Here is a 10,450-nt window from a genome sequence, read left to right as displayed (position 1 = left end):
TTCCTGAACCTTCTGATTCTTTTAATGTGCTAGTTTCCTGGCATTAAATTGATATTAAATAATATCGAATTTTTACCATATTATGTTTTATATATATATATATATATATATATATATATATCGCCTGACTGGCCTTCGTGCAGGTGACACGTAAAAGCACCTACTACACTCTCTGAGTGGTTGGCGTTAGGAAGGGCATCCAGCTGTAGAAACTCTGCCAAATTTAGATTAGAGCCTGGTGTTGCCATCCGGTTTCACCAGTCCTCAGTCAAGTCGTCCAACCCATGCTAGCATAGAAAGCGGACGTTAAACGATGATGATGATGATGATGATGATGATATATTTAGCAGAAGCAACAGAGTGACTCAAGGGCTGAGAGTTTCATGCATTAACATTTACCAAACTTTGATAAGTTTGGTATGTGCTAACACCTGAAACTCTCAGTCTTTAGTCACACTGTTGCTTCTGCTAAATATTAATAAAAAGTAGATAAATAATCATGTTTTGGGTTCTATTTATCCTGTTTGCACCGTCAAACCTATATATATATATATATATAAACTTTATTGTCTGGTTTCCATGCTAGTATGAGTTGGACAGTTTGACTGAGGACTGGCAAGCCAGAAGGCTGCACCATATATATATATATATATATATATACACACACACACACACACACCCTTTTACTTGTTTCAGTCATTAGACTGTGGCCATGCTGGAGCAACGCCTTTAGCCGAACTAATCAACACCAGAACTTATTCTTTGTAAGTCTAGTACTTATTCTATCAGTCTCTTTTGCTGAACTGCTAAGTTATAGGTATATAAACATACCAACACCGGCTGTCAAGCAATGGTGCGGGGGACAAACAGACACACAAATACATACATAAACATACACACATACATATACATATTCGATGGGCTTCTTTCAGTTTCCGTCTAGCAAACCCACTCACAAGGCTTTGGTCAGCTCAAGGCTATAGTAGAAGACACTTGCCCAAAGTGCCACGCAGTGGGACTGAACCCGGAACAATGTGGTTGAGAAGCAAGCTTCTTACCATACAGCCACTCCTGTGCACACACACACACACACACATATATATATATATATCATTATTAATCATAGGGCAGAGAGAGAGAGAGAGAGAGATTTAATTTTAATGAGAACTTGTAACTTTCGTTGAGAAATGTTTATACTTCTCTTAATATACCAGAATATTCTCATTGAACTCTTGACTGAACTTTTCTCACTTGACATTGAAGTGATAGGAGGAATTTATAAAAATGAATGTCTGCAACCTAAGTGATGATGTCATAGTGGTACCATCCATTATTCTGAAGGGTTCTTTAAGATGATGAATCTTATTTGGCATGATAGTGACTGGTATGTTTTTAGTCACTGACTATTCTCGACCAAGTGATTACTAAATAAATGAACGCAGGAGCAGAACTTTTCAAAGAGTACAAACTAATTCTTCAAAAAGTATAGAAACACTTCAATATTGAATAACTATTTAAATATAAACCGAGTGCTTCTGCAAGAATTAGGCTAGTTACTCAGGAAGTTGACAAGTGAGAAGTGAGATAGTTCTTGAAGAGTTTCAGAGATCATGAAATTCATTGCATGTGTGAGGTTGTATGTGTGTGGTGGGTTGAAACATTGAAGTGCCCAATAATGTGGTAATGGAGGAAGAGCTCCTCCTTGGTAACAGTGTCATCATCGTCATCAAGAAGATCTTCTTAAGATCTACTTTTCCATGCTTGCATGGGTTGGACAGAGTTTATTTGAGGCAAATTTTTTCTATGGCTGGTGCCCTTCCTGTCACTAACCCTCACTTGTTTCCAAGCTAGGAGATATCTCCCTATGGCCAAACATACCTTTGCAGTATACTGGAAATGAATGACACTGCTTGTATGACTGTGATACTCACAACTATCATGTGATGTCAAGACAAGGAGATACAAACACACACATATTCAAATGAGGGCTTCTTTCAGCTTCCATCTACCAAATCCACTCACATGACTTTGGTTAGCCCAGAGCTACAATAGAATCTGACCAAGGGGACATGCAATGGGACTGAACTTGGAACCATGTGGTTGGGAAGCAAACTTCTAATTGCACAATCACACCTGTGCCTTGGTATATATGTTGGTAAATATATATTTTAATCTTGTGTGTGCATGTGTGTATGCGTTTTTACATGGCACCATCACCAGTGCTATTTGTGTGACACCATCACCAGTGCTTTTTATATAGTATCGTCACCAGTGTCTTTTGGATGTAAGGGGATCAAATGTGATTGGCAGGAGGAAGTTGACAGGGCAGAATTCAATATCAATACCTAACAAATGACAATCATTTCTTTCATGATTATATGTGTTGACATTCATATAGGTTGAAGTGAGCCAGCTCCAACCAGCAAAGCTATAGTACTGAGTACAAAAGCCAAGCTTGACTGGCAGTCACAGAGACAACCTAACAAAGGTCATTTACCAGTTGCATTTCCAACATAGATACCATATATACAAGGAGTAGATATTTGTTCAAGATCTATCTAGCTCATTCTAATCCATGTTTTCAGCTGCCAACCTCACTGTTTATAATATATTGTAAGACAATAGAATCTGTGACCAAATCAAAATCTGTTAGTCTGGTTACAGGTTTTGTTGTTGAAGGAAATTAATCTGCCAACAATAACAAACTTCAGAGCCTGACACAAAATTCAATTGCAAAAATGGAGGATTCAGTGAACACAAAAGTGATCAAATACTTCCAGCTGATGTAAGTCTGCCATTCTTACTGACCAATGTTTCACAGTCCTATATCAACATAGTGTGAACAAGTATTTGGTAGATGTAAATTTTTGTAGCTACATCAATTTTTGATCTAGACTGAAGCCAGTTTTTAAGCTAATGATGTGAATATTTATCACATCTTAATCCAGCCCTGTGGTAGTGAAGGTAGCACCAAGGCACTAAAATTAATCAGTCTCTTCCAGAATTTGGCCATGAGTATGACTAAATCCCTTTTAAAGAACCTTGTTATCAGATGGTATAATCTTTGTCTAGGCAAATGATTGAAACAAGTAAAAGATATACTAGGGATGACAAGTTGAAAGAAGTTGTACCTAGTCACTTACAATAAAGGACTCAAAGATAAGTCTGAGCAAACATTCAATGTATAATCAGTCAGACAAAATATACTGTCAAACTAATACAATATACATATATATATATATTTGGGTGTGTACCATCATTATTCTAACATTCATTTTCACATGTATGCCTGGGTGTGTTGGGATTTGCCTGTGCCATGGGTGTGTGTGTATACACACGTGTGCATGCCTGCACAAACACAAAGTCCCACCATAGTGTCTGGCAGTAGAAAATCTGCCTCAACATATCCCATCTAACCCATGCAAGTATGGGAAAGTGGGTGTTTAAATTATGATGCTATGCACACTCACACACATTTATATACATATATATATATATATATACACGCATGCATATATATATATATACACACACACACACAGAGATCTAGCTCCTCTACAGTAAGAAAATCGTTCTGTTTTGGCCTCTTCTTTCATACTTTAATCTATCATCTCCTAGGATAAAGCCACCCTCTCTCTCTCTACTGTAGCCCCACTCAGCTGATGGGGATTTTAGTTTTGTGAGTTATATGACGACCTCATTTGTGCTGGTGTCACAAAGAATGGGGAGAACCCTACTCTATACATCCTGTAAAGTGGTTGGCAAGTTAAAAGCCATGCCAAAGCGAACACTGGAGTTACTGGACCTGCCATATTCTCTCAAACCATTCAACACAAGCCAGCATGGGAGATAGATGTTAATAGATGATGATGCATGCATGTGCACACACACATAATTGGCTTCTGGACAGTTTTTCTCACAAGGAATAGTTTCATCCAGTATCAATGTATTTTCTTTGGGAAGAGAGATAAATCCTTCCAACTTGAAAATAACAGTTCTAAGTCAAACCAAATTATGATGATTTTAGCCCACTGAATTCTTCTGTCATATTCTCACTATTACATTTTATTAATATAATACTTTTTTCTTTAGCCCTTGGACTCACAAGGCTGGTTACCTTGTTTCTATGGTGTATAAGTGACTGAGAATACAACATTTTCCTGAAAATGAAGCTGGCCCATTGCAGGGTTCAAGGTCAGCAATTTAGAGGTCAATTATACTGACACCAGTACATGACTGGTATGTCATTTCATTGATCCTAGGAGGATGAAAGTTGGCCTCGATGGGGTTTGAACTTAGAATATAAAGGGCCAGATGAAATGTCAATAAGCATTTTATCTAATGTGTAAATGATTCTACAAGCTCACCACCTTGAGTATTATAATACCCATACCCATCATTAGTTCACGTTTTAGTAACAGTCCTCCTTTTGTTGTCAGGGAGTTAGATGAGTTGAAGAAAGTTTAGTCTGAGAAAGCCTCAGAATACTAAGATTTATATACTTGGTATTCAGTTTGTATTAGATGTCTGTACATCTGATCATCTGACATACCAACATTGAAATAATATAAATGTAGATACACTCATAGATATTGATTGCATAAATGAATAATAGCAAAAAAAAAAAAAAAATTAAAAGCTCAGACAAACTTGTAAGATAAATAGTTTCTTCTCTGAGGAAGGCAATGCCACAAATCCCTGAAGATCTCCAAAAGGGAGAAGGCAAATCACAATCTTCATATCTATAGTCTGAGAAAGTTATTATTTGTTTTGAATGGTTTATAGGACAACAGAGAATTTAATAGACTAAGTAAAACATTAGAGTTTAATGAGGGGAAAGCACTATGTTGATAGATTCTTCCTTTACGTCAAAAAAGGAGAATAGTGTGTAGTGTTTAACTCTGTTGATACCAACCTGCCTAAAACTATCCCAGATTCTATGACATAAACTTACTGTTTTAAAGTGGTCTAAATTATAATCTTCCATCAAAATTTTATGCTAAACTGCTTCATGCCCCAGCATAATAATTAGAAAGTTATTTTATTAAATTCTTCATTACTTTAGAAATTAACTGAAATAAAGGCAGCATATGTTAACAGAAATATGGTAACAAAAGGGTTGAAGAATTTTATAAGGCTACATGTTTAATTGTTGCTGTTACTGCTTAGTCACATGTGAGCTCTGAATGATCTAAGACATTCCAGGCATGATCATCCCACTTTTCCTTCAGACAGTCCAGAACATGAACATGTCCTTTCATTTTTATTACTGTAGGGAGATTTGGCTGGTATTTCAGGCATATACTCTCTCATTGGCTAACATACATTATACAGCTGTTTAACTTGATATCAAAAGTAATCTACCAAAGTTTAATGAAGTCAGTGTCTGTCAAGAAAAATCAGTTTCATAAAGCTTACAAAATAGTGTTATGAGGCAAAAAGAAAACTTTAATGTTTCAAGAAGAGAAATTAGTTGAAGAAGAAACATGATTAGATACTTTTATTGCTTTTGGTAGTATCAAAACTTACTGGCTTTTGTGAATTCATGGCACCACATATAAAATACCCTTGCCAGTGCCATGTAGAAAGCACTCATGCTGGCACCATGTGAAAGGCATCTGTGCCAGAGCCATGTAAAAAGCACCTGTGATGGTACCATGTAGAAAGCAACCATGATGAAAGTGCATAAAAAGCACCCATAACGATGCCACATAAAGAACACTCATGCTGGTGCCATGTAAAAAGCACCCGTGCCAGCGTCACGTAGAAAGCACAAAAAGTACCCAGTACACTCTGTAAAATGGCTGGTGTTTGGAAGGGCATCTAGCCATGTCAAAACAGACGACAGGAACCTGGTGCAGCCCTCTGGCTTGCTAGCTCCTGTCAAACTGTCCAACCCATGCCAGCATGGAAAATGGATGTATGCTGATGATGATGATGATAAAGTTATGATTAGAATGCTTTAACTCATTTCAATAAACAATAATTAGTTTGAACATAAACCACTTATTTAATAAAATCTTTTGGGAAAATACCAGAAGGAAACATTGTTATTAACCCCTTCGTTCTGTTGAAAATACACCACCTCTGCTTCAATTGATTTAAAAAATGAAAAAAATTATTAAAATAACTATCATTAATAAGATGGTGTTTGGGAACATAAACATGAAATTTTGGAAGATTTTACTTTAGATTACTTTAAAAGAGGAAATTTGAACCATGAAAGCTGAGGCAGTCCCAAGTAAAGAAACAATTACTGTAAATGCAGAGTTACATATAACTATAAAAACGAGGAGTATAGGTATTGTTAATTGGGGAATTATTTCAGGATTTATACTTGAAGAGAAAATACAGAACCTATCTGATGTATGCAACAGATGTTAAGAGTGTAAAAAAATACTAGAAGTAGCAAGAAAACAAAATAATAAGCATCATCATTATAGATATAAAATCAAAATTGAATATACATATACAAATATACCGGACATATATAGAAGTTTTTAAATTGTTCCCGATCACCATTTTTCTCCTTTCTTTTTTTTTTTGCAAGAGGGGAAAAAAAAAAATAAAACAAAAAAAACCTGAAGTGTTTACCATTAAGTCATATATTCCACAAAATGGACAACAATAACTGAAAAAATAAATTTTCGGAGAACTTGTTTTCTCATACTTATTCTGCTTTAGAGCCATTGAAGCATATGACACTATGTAGGTATGATCCAGTTTAAACATCAGGTGGAGGTTATATAATGTGTATCATACATCACAATTGAATATATGTCACTCGTTTGGGTGTATTTCAATACTGGAGTAAATTTCAATAAATAACTAAGTATATAAAGGAAACAGTGCTTTAAATTGACTTAGCTAATGCTAAAATAGCTGCCAGTGACAAGTCAGTTGTTTAAGGAGTGATGTGTGTGTGTGTTGTCTGTCTGTCTGTCTGCTATTTACATTTGACCTGATATAGTTTTAGGAGAATATTCTTTGCTTGAATGCAGTAATGTGAGTCATATACAAAGAGAGTGAGGGGGAGGGGCAACAACAACAAACACAATGGCTAAAGAAAATGTAAACCGCAAACAGTTTCTAATCATTGCTTTTGTTCAATTAAAAGTGTTTTACCTGTGTGTAAAATTACATTAGCTGGGTCAGTAAATGTTGGATAGAAAAAGAGAAATAACTAAATAATAATAAAGAAAGAAAAGAAATAAAACAGATAAATCTATCATCTCCTCACACACATATATCAAGTAATAAACAGAATGTGTCAATGAATAACCACACCACATTAAATACAAGAAAGGAAAAATGAGTGATTTATATTATTATGGAACGTCTGCAAGTAGAGAGTGACCAAGGGATGAGCTGCTAAGTAAAACATACATTTGTACATGAGTGTGCATGTACACTCATTCATGTATGTGTGTGCATTTGTACATGAATGCATATAACTAGTTTTTAATTCAATGCTGTACATCAATATGATTTTAGTTATGAAGAAGAGATTGGCTATGATAAACCTGTATTATTTTGTGAGATATTGCAGAGGAAATAGCAGTTAATGTAGTGAAGTAGGTAGAGAGACCAAGAAAATAACTTATACAAGCAAAGTCTACAAAGCTCTAAAGGACTTAAATATCTCTCGGTTCAGACAGCTCTGTTTGAAGAAACTTCATGGTACAGGAATAGCTAAATGAACATTTAGAAACAGAAGATAACTATATATTATACAGGAGGTGTGAAAAATCGAGAATCACATTATTCAGTGTATCTTTTTAAAATAGTAGGGTGTAATTTGAGGAGATTTTGGCTGCTACAACTTGCAAGTCAAGCAACTATACAGGAATTTTTTTGTTTGCTCAGACTATAAAATACTTATGATACTTAGATTTCCCAAACAGTATTCCTCTAAGTACCAACCAATCACGATGTTGCTTAACTTCAGAGTGATACGGTTGGAAGCAATTTGTTATGATATAACCATAAACAAGTATTTTATTAAACTGTAGGGCTGGACTTAAAATGTCTTATGAGCTGAGGGAAAGCACAAGGAAATCCCAGTCCAATGTATCTTCTGCTCCCTCAGCCAATCATCCATCTACTTCTGCTTGTTTATAGCTGTGCCAAATGTTAGTATGAACTTAATGCTATGTACTGAGACCAGTCATAGAGAAAAAGAGAGATAGAAAGAGAGTGCAATTGTCTGTGTATCTATGAGTGCATGCATGTGTGTGAGATGGATGGCTGTATGTATGGGGGAGAAAGAGAGTGATTTATGTCAAACTTTTATATTTGGTACAACCTAACAGAAGCAATCTCATGGTTAAATGTGTTTTAAAAAACTGGTTTGAGGTATTAAAATGTATCGAAAACGTGTTCATCATCATCATCATTATTGTCGTTTAACATCTGCTTTCCATGCTGGCATGAGCTGGACAGTTTCACTGAGAACTGATAGGCCAGGAGGCTGCACCAGGCTCCAATCTGATTTGGCAAGGTTTCTACAGCTGGATGCCCTTCCTAATGCAAACCATTCCAAAAGTGTAATGGGTGCTTTTTACATGCCACCAGCACAGGAGCCAGTCAGGCAGCACTGGCATCAGCCACGCTTGAATAGTACTGCATTAAAAAACAGGTGTGTGCTTGAGTTATGGAAAACAACACACATACATCATGGTGATAGTGTAGTAACAACTAAGTAAAGAGGTAACTTTTCTATAGGGTGAAAGACCCCGCTTCAGTCATGAAAGACCATGGGATTGCAACTAGAAAGTTCCCCTCTGAGGCACAAGTCCGGGCAAGGCTGTTTATGGAAAACCAACAGTCACCTGTGCATAATAGTTTCCCCTCTCCACGCCACCAATGTTATCGAAGGGAAAGGCAAAGGATGATAACTCATTTCTAGAGTAGAGTGAACTGGAGTAATGTTAAATAAAGTGTCTTGCTCAAGAACACAACAGACAGCCTGGTTTGGGAATCAAAACTCACTACCTCGTGGTTGTGAGCCCAATGCTCTAACCACTGAACCATGCACCTTCACTAAAGGACGAAATCCAGAGACTCTTGGTATAGAAAACACTTAGAAGTGCTCAAATGATTCAAACTTAGACTCTGGTGTCTTTAAGAGGGACCAATTCCATGGGGTAAAGAGTGTTTATAAGAAGAATCCAGGAGAGCAGATATGGAGGCAATTATGAGGATAAACAAATTAAATATAACAGCTTTGGTTTGATATTATGTAAAGCAAAACCCAAGCTGTTATATTTAATTGCCTCTCTCTATGTATGTATATAAAAGCAACTGACAAAGCCTAAGCTGGCTTTATCTACTTATATGCCACCATAAATATTATAAAGTATATGTGATTCAGAAAAGCAACATTAACAGTTCATGTTGCAATGAGAAATTTACAAAATCCTAAAACATATAACCAATTCAATATCTGAGCCAACGTTTCAAACATTGATATATTTGTGTATAACAACTACACCACTACATTTATAGTAGGCTAAATATGTTATTAATTGAGAAGGTTCTCAAGTAATAATAATAACAATTAACAGCTGGAATGTAAACCTACATACACTTCTGATAATCAAAGATGCCTAATTTTTTGGGAGTAGATATTAAAAACTAGAGGAGCAGCTGGTAGTCATCATTTAGAGGTCAGTCAGCTGTAAAATATTTGGATAACTATGTATAACATTTCATGCACCAGTAGTTGCTGGAATTAAATAATAATAATAATAATAATCCTTTCTACTATAGGCACAAGACCTAACATTTTGGGGGAGAAGCCAGTCAATTACTTCGACCCCACTGCATAACTTGTAATTATTTCATCTACCCCAAAAAGATGAAAAGTGAAGATGACTTCGGTGGAATTTGAACTAAGAACATTAAGATGGATGAAGTGTCACTCAGTATTTTGTCCAGCATGCTAATGATTCTGCGAGCTCACTGCTGCTGCTGCAGCAACAATAACAGCAGTAACAACAATGTCTTAGTGCCTGATCTGCATTGTGACTATCAGAAGGCAGAGCTGGTGCATATGCATTTAATAAGGAGGTATAGGGATTTTCTGCAAGAGAAATATGAAGTCTCATGGAGCGCTCACTAACGCCAGCAGGTATCTTAGTTAGTTTAGACAGCAGACGAACAACCATGCTACATGGCAGTGAAACATGGGCTGTAACTGCTGAGGACATACGTAAGCTCGCAAGGAATGAAGCCAGTATGCTCCGTTGGATGTGTAATGTCAATGTGAATACCCGTCAGAGTGTAAGTATCTTGAGAGAAAAGCTGAACATTAGAAGCATCAGTTGTGGCGTGCAAGAGAGACGATTGCGCTGGTATGGACATGTGGTGAGAATGGATGAGGATAGCTGCGTGAAAAAGTGCCACACCCTAACAGTTGAGGGAACCCGTGGAAGAGGTAGGCTCAGGA

The 10,450-nt window shown here is 36.4% G+C and overlaps 1 protein-coding gene across 7 annotated transcripts in view; it reads right to left on the bottom strand.

Moving 5' to 3' along the window:
• Positions 1-10,450, bottom strand: part of LOC106875262 (kalirin) — a 551,716-nt gene that overhangs the window by 151,226 nt on the left and 390,040 nt on the right. The gene's annotated exons all lie outside the window — the stretch shown is intronic.

The sequence above is a fragment of the Octopus bimaculoides genome, chromosome 2, assembly GCF_001194135.2.
Source record: "Octopus bimaculoides isolate UCB-OBI-ISO-001 chromosome 2, ASM119413v2, whole genome shotgun sequence".
NCBI classification, from domain to species: domain Eukaryota; kingdom Metazoa; phylum Mollusca; class Cephalopoda; order Octopoda; family Octopodidae; genus Octopus; species Octopus bimaculoides.
This window is presented reverse-complemented; position numbering and strand designations above follow the sequence as displayed.